Source organism: Barbatula barbatula (genome assembly GCF_947034865.1).
Source record: "Barbatula barbatula genome assembly, chromosome: 17".
Taxonomy (NCBI): domain Eukaryota; kingdom Metazoa; phylum Chordata; class Actinopteri; order Cypriniformes; family Nemacheilidae; genus Barbatula; species Barbatula barbatula.
This window is the reverse complement of record NC_136780.1, coordinates 8,816,888-8,832,338: the sequence shown is the minus strand read 5'-3', so window position 1 is coordinate 8,832,338 and position 15,451 is coordinate 8,816,888. Positions and strand designations below refer to the sequence as shown.

The following is a 15,451-nucleotide window of genomic DNA, read 5'->3' as shown; positions in this document are numbered from 1 at the left end:
GACTGCTGTGATGCTCCGCTAACAGACGCCTCTGAATGTAAAATGTCACTGTTTTCGAACAGGTGCTGCGAGGCGAGGTCCTGATGTTTTTATTTGCACAGCTCTGGCAGGGAGGCAAAGACAGAACGGGCTGCTCGGGGAGCTGGATAGGAGTTAAAGGCTTGTAGGAGGGCTAGAACACAGTGTGTGTGTGTCGTTTTTTCGGGGTTGGGGAAAACCGCGTCTTTAAAGGGAGTTCATGTTTGGATTCATTTCTAAAGTGCAGAACCAAGCGAATGTGAAAGCGGCCATTCTTTCCTCCTTTTTCCCCTCGCCACATTGTTTTTGACAGGAATAGACGTTTTGAAATAAATCATCAGTGTAATTCCAGGTGACTCATTAATCTTGCGTTTATTTCCTCGTGTGCATAGAGCCGAAATGGCTGGATGCTGTTTCTTCATTTATTGCCTGCATTTACTCACTTATTCTCTCATGCATTCTTGATTTATTTCCTTCCTTTCTTTTCTTTGAACTTGCTTTTTTTTTGCTTTCCCCAGAGTGTGGTAGTGTGAATGCTTGTAAAGAGGGCTGCGGGTCCTAGGAGACGTAGAGGTAAAGGCAGTCGAGGTTAGTAACAGCATTACAACTGTAAATCCAGCTGCTCCTGTCCTAACATCTCCTTCTTTTCCACCTCTTGATGTTTTCCAGAAACCCCCTTTGTTAGTCTTCCAACAATCTGTTTGACTCTATTGCTACATGCTCTTTTCTAAAAGATCTATTGAACCATAACCTGTTAATAATGACCGTTTCTGTAGTAGAGCATGGTGCTTTGGATACAAATAAAAGACATCAAATGCATAAACCTTAAAAGCACCAAATGTCACTTTGGATGCATCATTTTAACGTGAATGTGCTTGTGATCATATTAAGCCCCGCACAATTTATTTAGCATCAACACATGACCACATTGCATGCCGACCAGCATGTGTGACGGGTGCATGTGACCCCTCTGGTGATCTAGATAAAGTCCCAGACTGAATCAGGGGTGCAAATTGTGGTAATAAATCCAGCAATGATATGGAGGCAGCACCTCTTAAAGCACCAGAGTCGCTTACTTAATGAGTTTGATAATTGGCTTTCCGTTGGCTGTGTCTTCCTTTCTCTCTCTTTGTCTCTGTGTTTCCCTTCGCCGCCTCTTTTTCTGCCCTTTATTCCAGGGATCGGCAGTACTCTGAAGTGACGGGAACGATTGATCTTGAATGCACAATGACGACTCACTTTCTTAACTCCGTAACGTGACAAAATAGGACTTCATGTTTAATTTTGCGACTGTTACAGTGGCACTTTGGGTGGTCCAGTTGGTACAAAGTGATTTTTTTCTGTTTGTGTAAGCAGAACCATTCAGAACTATATGGAGAGAGGTGTAGCCCACAAATTTTGTTCAAAAGTAAGCAGCTAGTCGAAGCATAGCTGAATGGAGTAGAACAAAGGCATGCAGTTTTGGGTTATTTTTACCTTGACACACCACCTTGGAAACCTAACACTCGTGGCTTGAGATGCTAAAAACCAACAAGATGCAATGCAAAAGCCATATATGTGTAAAGAGGCTCAACATTCCTGAATACTTGATTTACGGTACCGTATCGTGTACGTGACATATGGTCCTAAGCATTCACAATGACCACTATGCACATCCATACAATTCAACATAAAATCAGAAATGACCATATTTACTTTCTTAGCATCAAATTTCCATGATCCAATTGACAGAATAAGTCTGGCTTTCTCGTTATTTACCCCCACACAAAAATGACTTGCGAACGCCAGTTCACATCGACAGCCACTCCGTGTCATCTCTCACATCACCATCACATGCAATTTTATAAAGCGATAGCACGCAGATAAGTGAGGAATGCCTTCTGAAATGAAGACAGGCTACGAAGACAACTGTCATGATGTCTTTGCTCGAGATTGTCGCAATCGCTCACGAGCCCACACACATGCCTGTCCTAAATACACGCTGACTCCGGTGTTAAAAACATCTCTGGAAAGATGTCGGCATTCAGCATGATTCAGAGCCCCAGCGGAGTCACTGTGACACTTTTACACTCAGCTAGGCTTGTGTAGATGGTATTGCGGGGTTTGTTTTTCACTGTCTGGAGGAATGTACCTGCAGTGAGGGAGAACAATGCTCGCTCTGTACTTCCTGTGAGCGTTTCAATCATTTTGTTAGCATTCCTCGTCATGCGCCAGCGAAATCAGCCCGACCCTCCGTTTGGGTCAGGGTGGTGAAAATCTGAAATCTTAGGACAGGGCAACAGAAGTGTGAAACCCCGCACCTTGCCAGTTGAGTATGATCTCATCTGCATTTCAATGGTTTTCCAGCTGGTAGGCTCAGTCTAGGGTATGATGAGCGCTGAAACAACAGTGTGAAATACTGCTGAGAGCATTTACTGTTTGACAATAGCCTTAACGCTCCGCTTTAAGCTCTTTTGCTTCAAGATGTTAATACAGCAGCGGATTGTGTCACTTGTTTCTTAGCTCCCTTCGTTTTCGTATTTCCAGCAAAACAGCAAATATTTATATTCCTTGAGAACATTAACACTGTTAATTGCTTGGTAATCTATTGAAAGTTTCCGTCATCTGGGGCCGAGTATAGTATCTTAGAGTTAAATGTGGTTTATTAGTCACACAAATGTCTTGTTTTGCTATGGATGTGGTTGATGGTAGAAACTTGGCACGTGTATCTAGAGCGAGATGTAAACAATCAATCACCAACAGCAGCCTCTGAATTTACCACTGCTGTAAAAGTCATCAAACTCCACATTCAAGCTCGACGTGAACACACAGAATGGTTTTTACAACCTCGGGGAGATTTTTGTGTCTTTGTGTTTTTCAGGCTGTGGTGTGATTCCACATTCTGTCCATCGGGTGGCAGAGTTAGAGACTTTTAATGTGTTTCTCACACATAGCAGACAACGGCAGTGTGATCTGATGGGTCTGGACATCAGCTTAAAGCGATGTCCTCCATTCGCTTCCTTTTTCTTTTTAGCCTTTAAAATGAATGGCATCCCAGTGGTGGCATACACAAAACACTAAAGGTTGAATTTGTAAAGCATTTTAAATGCATCAAACCAAATTTGCACTGTATCTTGGATATTTTACAAGGGCTGATCATTATAGCTAAAATTTTAACATTTTACAAAAAATATTATTGTATTGGTTTGCAGTAAGTCAAAGTGATAGTTCGCCACCAATATGTTTACTCATTTACTCACACTCTTGTCATTCCAAACCTATATGGCTTTGTTCTGAAGAACACAAAATAAATTATAATTATAAACAAAGACGGTGAACGAACAGGGCTGACACTCATTCACTTCTATTGTATGGACACAAAACCAATGCAGGTCAATGGGTGCCGGTTAACAACATTTTTCAAAATATCTTCTTTTGTGTACTGCAGAAGAAAGAAAGTCATCCAGGTTTGAAATGTCATGAGGGTGAGTAAATGATAAAGTTCACATTTTAACATTTTTGGGTGTAATATCACTCTAAAGTGATTAGCTAATATGAACTAGCCATTTTTATTTTTCAGCATTTATTAATGTTAGTTAATGCCAGTACAATTATGTTTGTTTGCATTAATTTATGTGAAAAGTTATAAGTTTTGATATTCAAATTGTATTAGTAAATGCTGAAGTTAACATTAAAATACGTGAATACTGTAGAATAATTGTTCATTGTTAGTTTACAATAAGTTTGTATCTGTTAAGTGTTACTGCTAAACTAATTAATAAAATAATAATTTTAAGTATTTAGTATTAATATGAATCAATAGAACATTTTTATCTACATATATACTTAGACATTTATTTAAGAAAACATTTTTTTCTTGTGTTATTTATTTTGTTTTAGTTATTAATGTAAATATTTAACAAAATCTTTGGCAGGTTAAATATGTTTGATAATGAACAGTAACACACACAGGTCACATTGAATGTTTTTGAGAAGCTTAATTTTATTTTTAACTGTGTCAGATGTACCGCAGTTCTTCCTATGAAACAGCATGCTCTGAATACATGTGGAATCAGGGGCTGAGTAAGTAGCACCTGGGGAAGCTTGTGTGTGTGTGTTGTCTCTGTCTTGTGAGCGAAGTAAAGAGAGTAGAAGAAGGAGGGGTCGATGCCCAGATGGGCTATTTACCACCGGCAAACAAAGAAAATTAAGGCATCCAAACAGAAGCTTCACAGCCACTTAAAAACCAGCGCGAGCCCTCGTATGAATTTCGGGGAGTGTTTATTTTCAGAAGTAACCGCTCTTTTGGATTTGAGTACGAGTTCATGCACGAGGCTGAAAACTAGTCCTCCTGTCAGGCATTTCGTCACTCGTCTTCTCAGCAAGGTCTGTACTGTGTAATTACTTGAAAAGAGACACAAAAACCTCGCCTTCATGTCCTGATATGATTTGTTTGCGTGTGATCTGGAATTGTAAACGCGTATATTGCGTTTTCCGAATTTGATGGTTTTTCAATCAATCTGAGCCTTGAAAGAGGAATTTTTATGAGTTTGTGTAGCTTGGCAATATGATAAATAAACTTCGCTGAAGTGTCACAGGGCTTGAGGTTTCGTGAGCCTGCCAAATATGGACAAAGTAAACAATATAACTATGTAGGGCTTGCCACAGGGTAATCTCTCAATGAAATTGTGTGTTCCTGCCTAGCATCAAAGGAGGTTTGCTTTGCTCTTTGTTGCGTTTATGATGGTAAATAATGGGTTGGAAGGCAGTTATCTCTTTAACTACTGTTTAAAAGAGGCTGTAATGTTTGGTATTTTGCTTCTTTAAAATATTTGTCAGTAAGTGCAGAGTATCTCAAAATCCCTTTGATGAGACAGTTTGAGAAAATGTTTATGTGCCAAGAAACACATTTCTTTAAACTGATCCAGACATCTATCTTAACAATACGTTAACAGATTCCATTGAGATTAAAACCAGTTAGGTCTCCTTTATGATGTAGAAGCTACACAGCCTTTATCCTGTAAAATACATGCTTTTAAATGTTAAAATATAAAAAGTTTTACTGTCCTGTCCGGACAAGGTGGCTAATTCGTATGAATTTGTACAATCTTATTTGTACGTTTTGGTATGTTTCGCTTTCACACCAGTGACGTTAGGTTTAGGGGAGGGGCTTCCATATAGCTTTTTTTAAATAATTGTAAGTTTTAGTACAAATTAACATCATCGGAATTCATACAAATCAGCCACCTTGTAAATGCCTGACAAACTAGTAACTTTGTATTAGTACCTATCGTACTATTGCTTTATTATGCTTTTATCGCTCACTGAACTCTTTGTAAGTCGCTTTGGATAAAAGCGTCCGCTAAAAGACTAAATGTAAATGTCGTAAAATATTTACGAATTCTCGTGAGATCAGGTTGTTACGTTTTTACCCCATTAGCCCCATTACCCCTCCCACAAGCTTCAAAACTTGTACAACGGTCTCATCCTAATAGCGCCAAAATGGCACCTGATGAATTGAAGTCAAAATTGTCTCTCGAGTTTCTAGGAGAGAGGCTGTCAGCAGATGAAGCGCGAGAACCTGCATGTGTTTGAAAGGAAAAAGTAAAATGGGGGTGGAAGTGGCTTGTGTCTGTTGAAGGGAAGCACAAGTGTTTGTTCTTGATGGCAGGCATCAGAGTGTGAATATGACCTCTGGTGAAAAAAGTGGGCGAGAAAAGGAAAGACAACGGTGCTTGCTGAGCTCACCCTCCACTTTCAGGCACTCCGGACCACTGTTATTTTGTACCACTTTGAATTTGTCTGTTGTAGGCAGTGTAGTTTCCTCAAAGACACACGTTTTATGAGTGGGGGAATAAATCCTGTCTATCCCTAAAATAGTGTGAAAGATTAAGTTTAATATCTTCATGCTGTTTTTGCTGCTCGATAACTCGCTGAACCTTATTCCGGGAACGTTACTTTGAATGTTTTTCTTTTTTTGGTTTCCCTTCCACTTGTCTGATGATCCCCGGTGAATGCATTAAATGAAGTTACTAGATATGAGTGCTTAAGGGGCCAGGGCCTCCCAGGCTTGCCAAGCGCTCAGAAGCTTGGCTCACTCAACCATGTCATCTTTTCTTTCTCCTTTTTTGTTGTTCCAGCTACTGGCTGACTTATTACTATGGCACTGCATTTAAAGTCAGGGTTTTTCTATAGTCTTCAAATACCTATTGAAAGACAATCAAACAAGAGGAAGCGTAATAAATCAGTCATCTACAGCTAATGCGATGAAGCCTCGTTCTGTTATTAAAATTAGATCAGTAAAGACGGTTGTAACAAAGAACTTTCTCAGGGCTGTTACCTTTAGTTTTTCGTCATCACAAAAGATTTTTACTATTAAAATAACCATTTATAAGTCATTCACTCTGGCAGTGGTTCTTTTATTTATCGGATTGTCATCTCAAGCTAAACCACTGGTGCGAGGGGGTCAGAGTACAGTAGGTGAGGCATTGTGATGCCGTATTGAATGCAGGACAGAACTGAATAGACACAGTCAGCTTCCTAGATGCATGCTTAGGCCTGTAGAATGCAGAATGCTTTGCTTGTAACAGCACCGGTTGTCTCCTTTCATTATCGGTTAATGGTGCCCAACTTGACAGGGCCATGTGATAAACAGAGGAGCTGTGAAATCCTGGAGGTGGAGTTCTCGTCTGCCTGATAATGGGATCTCATCTGCTGTTGCGAATGCGTGTGGAACAGCCATCTGAGTGCATGAAATGCAAAGCATTCAGCCTTGAAATAATTTTGGTTCTCATAAACCAACTTGAATGGCTTACATTTCTCCATAACGCCCTGCTCGTGTTGTGCGTGCTGCTCGATAAATCCGTCGAAACGGTAGGTGTTTTACAGCACGCATTAGTTGAAAATTTATTAGAGCCATCAGGGCGATTATGTTACCACTGCATTTTGAGAAATAGCAATCGAACGTCTATGCCCTCAGTTTAGCGATGTAATAACGAAAGTCAGTCGTCCAGACGGTGTTTTTGTTTGTAAATAACATCCCAAAGATTAAATATCCACCAAATAAGCACGATCTATACATCGTTCAGCTTTCCTCTGGAACGAGCACCCTACGTCGTGACTCATTTGTGAGACGTAATTAACTCTCTGCCACAAATGCATTGTTGTGTATTTTTCTCACGAGCCACTGGCTGATCTTGCATTAGCCGATAGCAACGATTGGTATCTCTTTGAAAACTGCATTCTCTAAATATCTTACTCTTGCACAGCCAGGATCTCGCATAAGCAAGTGACTCAGGTTTCCTGTTGGGCACATTGTAAGTGCTATCAGGGCGGCTCGGGGAGATAAATATGGATGCACTTGAGTAAATGTAATAAATACGCCTGAATGTGAATCTCAAACGCTTTCCAGGAGGGGCGGAGGAAGCCTGCTGGGGTGTGAGCGCGTGCGTGCGTGTGGGTGCAAGGCAGAGCTAAGGATTGTCAGGAGAAACAGAAGTTACACTGTCTGTGGCTTCCCTGGAGCTGGAAAACGTTTGCTAGCACTGGGATCACTAGGGACGCCTCCTCCTTTTGAGAAGCTGACAGGCTACATGGTTTGCAGCACAATAAAGGGCCCGCAGTACACCAAACTCGGTTCCTATTGATCTTTAGCTGCCTCTGCAAATATATAACGTTGATGTTGGGTGGGGGGAGAATATCCTTCTCTTTTCTGTGTCTGTGTGTTGGTAGATTGTTACAACGTGCTAATGCTGTACAGTGTTTGTTCTGAATGCAAACATAAAATAAATCAGCTGTGCTTCCTAAACCAACAACAATGAATGCACGCTCATCTTTGTTCAAATGCACAACTGTGAATAGGCCTACGTGGATCTGATACATCGTCGAAAAAACAAGTAATTAATTCATTATGTGAATATGCAAATGAGATCGAAAACCCAGCGCATGATCCGCACCGGTTGTTTTGTTCTCGAGTCCCAATCGCTTGGCTTTTTACAACGCGGCAATAAAAAACAGGGCGTCCATTATTGGACACACCAAAAATCAATAGAGGAATCTGTGGTTTGTTTAAACGGTAGGATGCCGCTACTCGGGGTGTGTTTATTTCTGATCATCTGGAAGGGTGGACGTGAAGTCGCCCGTGACGTTAATATTCCTCCCAGCGTTCGTGTGAACGCGCGCGGTTACACCGGATTCAACATCTTGCTTACCGATGCACTTTCTTTACCGGCCACATCCCCACGGCTCGCGATCGATCACGTTCCCGTACACTCATTTGTCTCCGACGTTCATTTGAATCCAGTCCGTGTTTTTGTTTTCTTCGCTTTTTAGAAGTGGTGTGCGGTGGAGGGGAGGGGTAATTCTCCTCCACTAGTGCCTGGATAAAGAAAGACTAGGTCAGCCATGTGGATGCGTCTGTTGAACAGCTGAAGAGGAGGAGGAGGGGTTATACAGAAGAGAGATAGAGAACGTGGTGTGTGTGCATATGAAAGAAAGCGCGAGGGGGAAGAGAGAGAGAGAGAGAGAGAGAGAGAGCGCGCGCGCGTGAGAGTGTGAGCGAACGCGCGTGCGTATGTGTATGTGTGTGTGTGTGTGAAAAGGAAGCGGAGTCTGTAAACGGCGAACTCAGTGATTTACCCTCCACAAACTACCGCACCGTATCAAGCTTTACTTCTCCGAAAGCGTAAAAGCTTTCGGAGTTATCGCGCGGCTGAAGGAGGGGGAACCGCGCGCGCTCAGAAAAGAGTCCCCTGGCGGTGTGAACGCGCATAAATTAGTAAAGCGAGGTCGTCTTTTGTTGAGGCATTTGCCCGGTTTCTCGTGTGTATGGACATCGGCTCTCTCGGGATAGAGTATCAGCCCTCGGGTTCTTGGATTTTGGCCCAGGCCGAGAAGTTCGCGGGGTCGACTTGGAGGAATCAGACGCGGAATCGTGTTTGAAGTTGTTTGCAGCGGTCCGATCGGAACTTAGATCATCATACTGGCGGGTGAGTAGCGCCTCGGCGACATTGACTATGTGGAGAGAGAGAGAGAAAAGAGAAAGATAGAGGGCTCGAGTGGGTGGGAAGGTAAATGGGGGGGATAGAGCTGGAATGTTGGCAATTGCTGGAGGCTTAGAAGTTGAAAGCAGCCTGTTTTTTTTATCGCACGTTTCGCTTTTGATTCCTCGTTGAAAGACAAGCGGTGTGTTATATTTTAAGGATGCTTTATGACTTCTAGTGAGCAGTCTATCAAGTTGGATACATTGTTGTTTCAGGCTTTTGTCTTTCTTTCGGATTGGCCCAACCTAAAGCGGTTTTAAAACCATCCTCAGCTTTTTCAACTCTTAAAAAGTTTGTGACCATTTTCTCTTTTAGTAAGCGAGGAGCTGGTATGCATTAAGTGAATTATTAATGCTCGGGTGGCTGCATAAATGGTGCATTTAGACGTGGAGGTGCTTTTGCTGTGAATCATCGATACATTAAGCATGCTGTTTATCTCAAGTCTTTAGCATTATCAAACACCATCTTTATTGGCACCCAGACTTACAAAGTGATCTACAACGTAATCACAGCAGTGTGTCTGGAATGAACCCGCACCAACCCTCTTTGCTTTCCTTTAGAGGTTGGAAGTGATGAGTTAAGACCTTTTGTTTACTAAAAACCCTAGGAGAGCTTTTCATAGACTTGCCTGACCAGTTGGTGCGTGGCGTGGGACGGGATCTTTGTTAACTGAAACACAACCGATGACAACAAATACGGTTGTTCGAACTTGCAGTGTTACGTTGGTGCTTAAGCCCAAACGGCCTCGTCTGTTACTGGGGGGTAACTTGGGTGGTGGTTGAAAAGACTTGTCTGAAACAGTTTTTGTTTCACTGCCTGCCTTATCTGATCTTGTTCTCCATGCTGTGCATGTGGAGGAAGCAGCTTGTATTCCCTCTTCGGTTAAGTGGTCATACTTTAAATTCATGTGACTTTAGAATTTGTTAATTTCCTAAGGGTAACTTGTACATAGGCCAACATATTTGGTTACTAGCACGTACGAGAGATCTAGCTACTTATAATAGAGAAGGCCTACTCTTTTGTGCCCAAAGTGATCAACCCATCCCCCACACAAGCATGCATTTTTCCTTTTCAGTTGTTTATCATTTTAATACCAAGCAACAAGATGGTAATTGTTGAATCTGAGCTTTGATGTATCTGGATCACGTTGTGGGAACTGAACTGTTAGTTTAGTTTAGGGGGTTGCTGATAAACCCAGGGTCACAGACTTGTGTGGTCACAGCGGTCTCGGTTTAATCACAAGGATAAAGATTAAATGTTACCAAAAGATGAAATTGACCGGTATATAGACATATCGACATCATTAATCTCCAATCATAACACTATGTATAGAGTGTCTGTCCTAATCCTTCGGTTTATAGAAAATGGAGAGGACGGAAGAAAAGCTTTTATAAAACCCTGTTACACATGCCATGGCTTTGAGGGTAGCCTGAGGTGAAAGAAATCAAACATTTAGTGAAGCGTCTCCTGCAGAGGAGCTAAAGAGTACAGCGAGGAGCAGAATGTTTTCATTGTCTTTTGTTACACTCAGGGAAACCTGTTTGAGCTAGATTACGTCCAAATACACGGGCTGCGTGTTTAATATTTAAATTCAACGTTGTGTTAATTGAAATCGTCCACGTTTGTAGTGGCGCGTGCTTTGAAAGCATTTGTGATTTGTAAGCTAAGCAGTAGCCGGTTTTGATTAAAATAAAGAATTGTAAATAAGGTAGCGTTTGGTGTTTTTAAACGTCCTTGTGTGAGGTTTCTGTCATCTTTAGTAGATGGCTCTCTTTCTTACTCTCTTTTTAAATGACTTCTTTCTAACAACGTGAGCGCTGTATATTTTAATGTTCTCATTATGATACATCTGGGTGCCGGGCCTTCATTTGCAGTGTGTGGGTGTATGATTAACTGTGTCATCCTTCTCCCTTAATAACTGCTTGGCTCTTTGCTTGAGCAGCCGAGAATGGCTGCTAAATGTTTAATGCCTAAGCGCACAATAACATTTAGCCTGTGTGTTTTCAAAGCAGAACACGCACAAGAAAAAAAATAAGGATTTGGTGTTTGGCGCTTAATTGAATCGAATCATCTTGGGTTGTGTTTTTGTTTTGAGCAGAGATACAATTTTGTCAGCGAGTGTCTCTTAAGCATTCTGCACATGGATTTGCCTCTGTGTGATCCCCCCCCCCACCTTTAAAAGCATCAAACGGCCGATAGCTGGTTCAAAGGCCATGTGGCGGGGCTGACGGAGGGTTTCTTTACAGAAATGTGTTGTAGCGGATCAGTTGATGCGCGGCGCATGCTGAATGTTTGACAGGGCTTGGGCAGGCATGTTATTTAAGCTGCTCGCATGATGGAACTGGCTGGTATTACGCTGCACATCTCCTCTCTAATGGTGTCGCATCTTTAAGCTCAGTTGTGAGAGGCAGGGCAGAGTAATGTTATGCTTAATGAATTGGAGAAAGGGCAAAGGTGATTAATGTCATTCCTGTTGCCTTGTTGTGTTGTCAGAACGCTGTGGTTATCGCAGTCAAAACCTCAGGAAACCTTTATCCAAGGTGCGTCGGTAACGGCTTGATCGACAAAAAGCCTATTCGTTTACATTTGTTTCAGGAAGATAGTCCAGAACGATCGTTACCATTAGTCGCCCCCAGAGTTTTCAGGTTGGGCTTTGTCTCTTGCAGGTAGACTCTCCTTTGTTTGCAAGAATGTGTTGGCACTTTCCCCTTGATAATAGATACAGTAACCACAGGCGCCTGCTCCAAGCCCTGGTGACAAAGAGACCTGACACTGTCAAACTATAAACAGCCCAAGCAGCTGAGTCGTCTGAATGCTTCTGCAGCAGCAAGTACTAGCGGCAGATTGATATCGGTCTGGTAATAGGCTCGTCTTTGTTCGAGTCATTCCTCAGGCTTCACGGGTACACGATACAGTGTTTCAGCAACATTCCCCGTGACTTATTTGTTTCTCTTTCTTTTCTTTCCATGATGAGTTTAACCCGATCAACCTTTAGCAGTTAGCATACCTCCAGGACCGAATCGGCTCATTTATGCGTTAAACATATATCTTTGTGGAAAAGAGGCTTGTTGATGTCAAATAAATATAAACGCGAGGAGTGAGAGAAGTTAATGGGTATAATTGAAACTGATATTTTTTTAATAAGCCCTAAAGCAGCTGAGCCCTTGCTCGAGATGTCTCGCACACGTTAAGTGAGAGGGGACATCTGGACCTGTTAATTCAGCACATGGTCATAAAGTGAGGTTGGGGTCCCACAGGCCCCACTGTTTTCCTGCTCTGTTAGGGATGTCAGATGGAGTCTTTATGCGTTTCTGCCTGCACACCCCTCCTTGTATTTACTCTGTTCTTATCATTGAGACTCAGATGGAGAAACAAGCTTTATAAACGTAATGTTTTTTTTAAACTTTATCCAGCTTAAAGCTGATTGATATGACACTCAAATGCAGAATCTAATTTGTGATTAGTACTGGTGGGTGGACAAGCGTTCATCAAGATCACTACATTACAGTCACGCTACGTTATGTTAACAAGGGTCAATTGACACAAACGGGGCTAAAACAGAAAGGAAACAGGCTTTGTTAGCTAAAGAGACGCAATAACCCAAGATGGGTCATCTGTATGCAGAAGGGAGGCATGTGTTTATTTTCTTTCAGAAGAATTGTTCATTTTAAGGCAGGTACTGATTACTTAGCTAGATCGGCTCTTCTCAGGCAGGTGATTTTTTTTTTTAGGTGGTGATCTTTTTGTGACACTGTACACATTGTTCTGAACAAACTAGGCCGGCTGTTATTGAACAATGGCACAGTTGATATATCTCTGTTATCAAATAAATCTGTTGTGCAGTCTTGGCTGGCAGAAGAAATGGCATTAGACCTTTTCTCATCCTAATAATGTAAAAATTAGTTTATGAAGTAGGTGAATGCAGGCTATTTAAATGTAAGTGCCTCGAAACATTTGTGGCTGTTAAAATAACCTCATCTAGAGCAATATGAATTCAGAAGTGAAAAGCAGGTTATAAGCGTAACCATATTTAATGAAAGAACATCTGATGGAAGTCATGCGCTCATATACGGTTGACTGATCCTATTCAAGGCTAGCGTTCTGTTTTTTTGTGTCAGTGGTTTTCCTTAACAAGTATTGACTAAGCAGAACTGTATGAGTTTAGGTCGTCCCAAGCTTTGTGCCCTGCATGGGTTTGACAATGTTTTGGGCAGCTTCCCTCAACCTCACACATACCTTTGCAATGGTCCAAGGCTGGAACATTGTATTGAATGCAGCTGTCAGGGTGGTTGAGGTGTGAACTTGTGAGAGCAGGGCTAGTGGCACGCCACGATGTCCCAGCGGTGTAGAGTATGACAGTTTTATAACATTTCTAAGCTTTGTGCCTGCCTGACAAGACAACAATGGCTTTAAGATGTCTCTGCTTGGCCCAAGGAAGTTTCTTTACTTTTCCTTCAAGAACTTCCATCGGTGTAGAAACTCAGTCTGTATGTCTGGAGTGGCGGTGCAGAGATTGAAGCTCTGTTCTGGTAACCCAGATGTTCTAGGTTCAAACCACATGGGTGATCTATGAGCAGGAAATTTGCTCTGCAACGTTATGAATATTTTGCCCGTGAGAAAAGGTACTTGTTATCTGCAGTGAAACTGTCCTTGTAGAAACTGTAGCGCGTTGGTGTCAATTTATTTCAAGTCTGGCGAGTTTGTGTTAATTTATTTCAAGTCAAGTTATTTGTCAATTCGATGACTTCTAAAACAGATGCCAAAAATATGTACATGTGAATATGCTTTTCAAGTCTGCACAGGGAGAGCAAAAAAGGATCAATATTTACTTTAATAGGAAGATTATTATCGTGTTGGTCAAGTTTGTTTTTGATTCGCTTTCCCTGCAGGCTATTTTATATTTACACATTGCAGTGAGAAAACGGTCTGTCTTTCATCACAAACCTGAACAAGAGTCACCCCACAGCAGACGTTTTTCTTTAACTAGGCCAACCTCAGCGCCGGGGTCAATAGCGCTGCCTTTAGGGAATTGTGGCTGACATGTTTGCCGTCAAAGATTGTTCTCCGAATCTGCCTAATTAACCTTTTTACAAGAATTAATTCGGCTTGTTTTGTATTCATAATTTGTTTGGCAAACTTTCCTCAGAAATTCGACATGCTGTGTTTTGAAAGTGCGATTGTTTTTTCAAAATAACGTTTAGTTTTTGGCTAAATATCTTCATGTGAACAGATCAGCAAAGAAAGAGTCAAGTAACAGAAACCTTTTAACTGGAACATGAACTTCCTTATGTCACAGTGTTTGTGTTTGACAAAGAGAAACATGCTACTAATTAAGATCCTTTGCCTAGCAGTTTCTCATCTCTGATGTTTTACGGAGGTGAACAAAGGGGGTTGTGGGTCTCGCCACCTGCAAACCATTTTCACATTTAGCACGAGCCGCTAAGATGGAAAGAAAACGTGTGACAGTTTTGAAACTTTCAAAGGCGTCGTGCTGACATGCTTGTACTTTCAGATCTTATTTTGGTGAGTAAACATTTAATGTGAGTGTATCACAGCTTTATTTATGCATTAAATCTGCTGTTGCCTCTGAATTATACATTAGCCAGTAAATAATACATCAGCCTCCATTTCTCAATGATTACTGGCCAGGAGACAAACAGCGCGTTTGCTGATATCCTTGTTGATGTTATAACTGGTTTAATGTCAGCGCTGTTTTCTGTGTCACTTCAAGATATTTTTTGGCACCGTTGTGACGCGCTTTGAGTAATAAACACATCATTGCGTTGTTTTTATCTATTGCAGTTGAATGACCCCATCAGTCGATTGCTTGCGTATGGATTTTCTTCAGGTTATTGTAGTGAGGCAGAGCGAGAAGACTGGAATTATGATCACCTACCAAACAGTCACTTAAAGAGGTCCGCACATAATTATTCGGGGGAGGCATTAACTAGTTTTCCCTTTTAGCTTGACCTCCGTTTTAACCTGCGCGACTGGGCCGGTGTCATAAGAGCTACTGACACCTTTGATTTGATCCACTTCATTTGTCATCTCTTGCTAGGGAATAATTACAGCGGTGGCAGGCTGTGCCCTGGGGAGAGCTCGAGCCTGTGACCTTTTTGTTCCCTTAAACATGAGCCAGAGACAAAGGCGCAGAAGAGCGAGAGTTGTGATTAGGAAAATAATGGCTCTGACAAGTTAGAGATTAAATTGTAAACAGGCTGCGAGACATATCGATACTTGCTGAGGTAATTGATTTCGCTGCTACGGCTCCAGTGGCCGTAACCGGCTATTAACGCCGCTTTAATGAACGCAAGGTTTGCGCACCAAGACCTTTGCTGTTTATTTACCCTTGTCGAGCGAGCCGTGTGTTTATCTTGGCCTTTTGCATTATGTTTGATTACAATAAATCGATG

General features: G+C 41.8%; 1 protein-coding gene across 2 annotated transcripts in view; it reads left to right on the top strand.

Annotated features, from left to right (window-relative positions):
• The first annotated feature begins 8,519 nt into the window (after positions 1–8,519).
• The window catches only part of rerea (arginine-glutamic acid dipeptide (RE) repeats a), an 84,058-nt gene continuing 77,126 nt past the window's right edge, over positions 8,520–15,451 (top strand). For both annotated transcript variants that reach the window (XM_079478524.1, XM_079478523.1), the window contains exon 1: positions 8,520–8,984. The gene's annotated coding sequence lies outside the window, so the exon portion shown is untranslated. The remainder of the gene's footprint in view (positions 8,985–15,451) is intronic.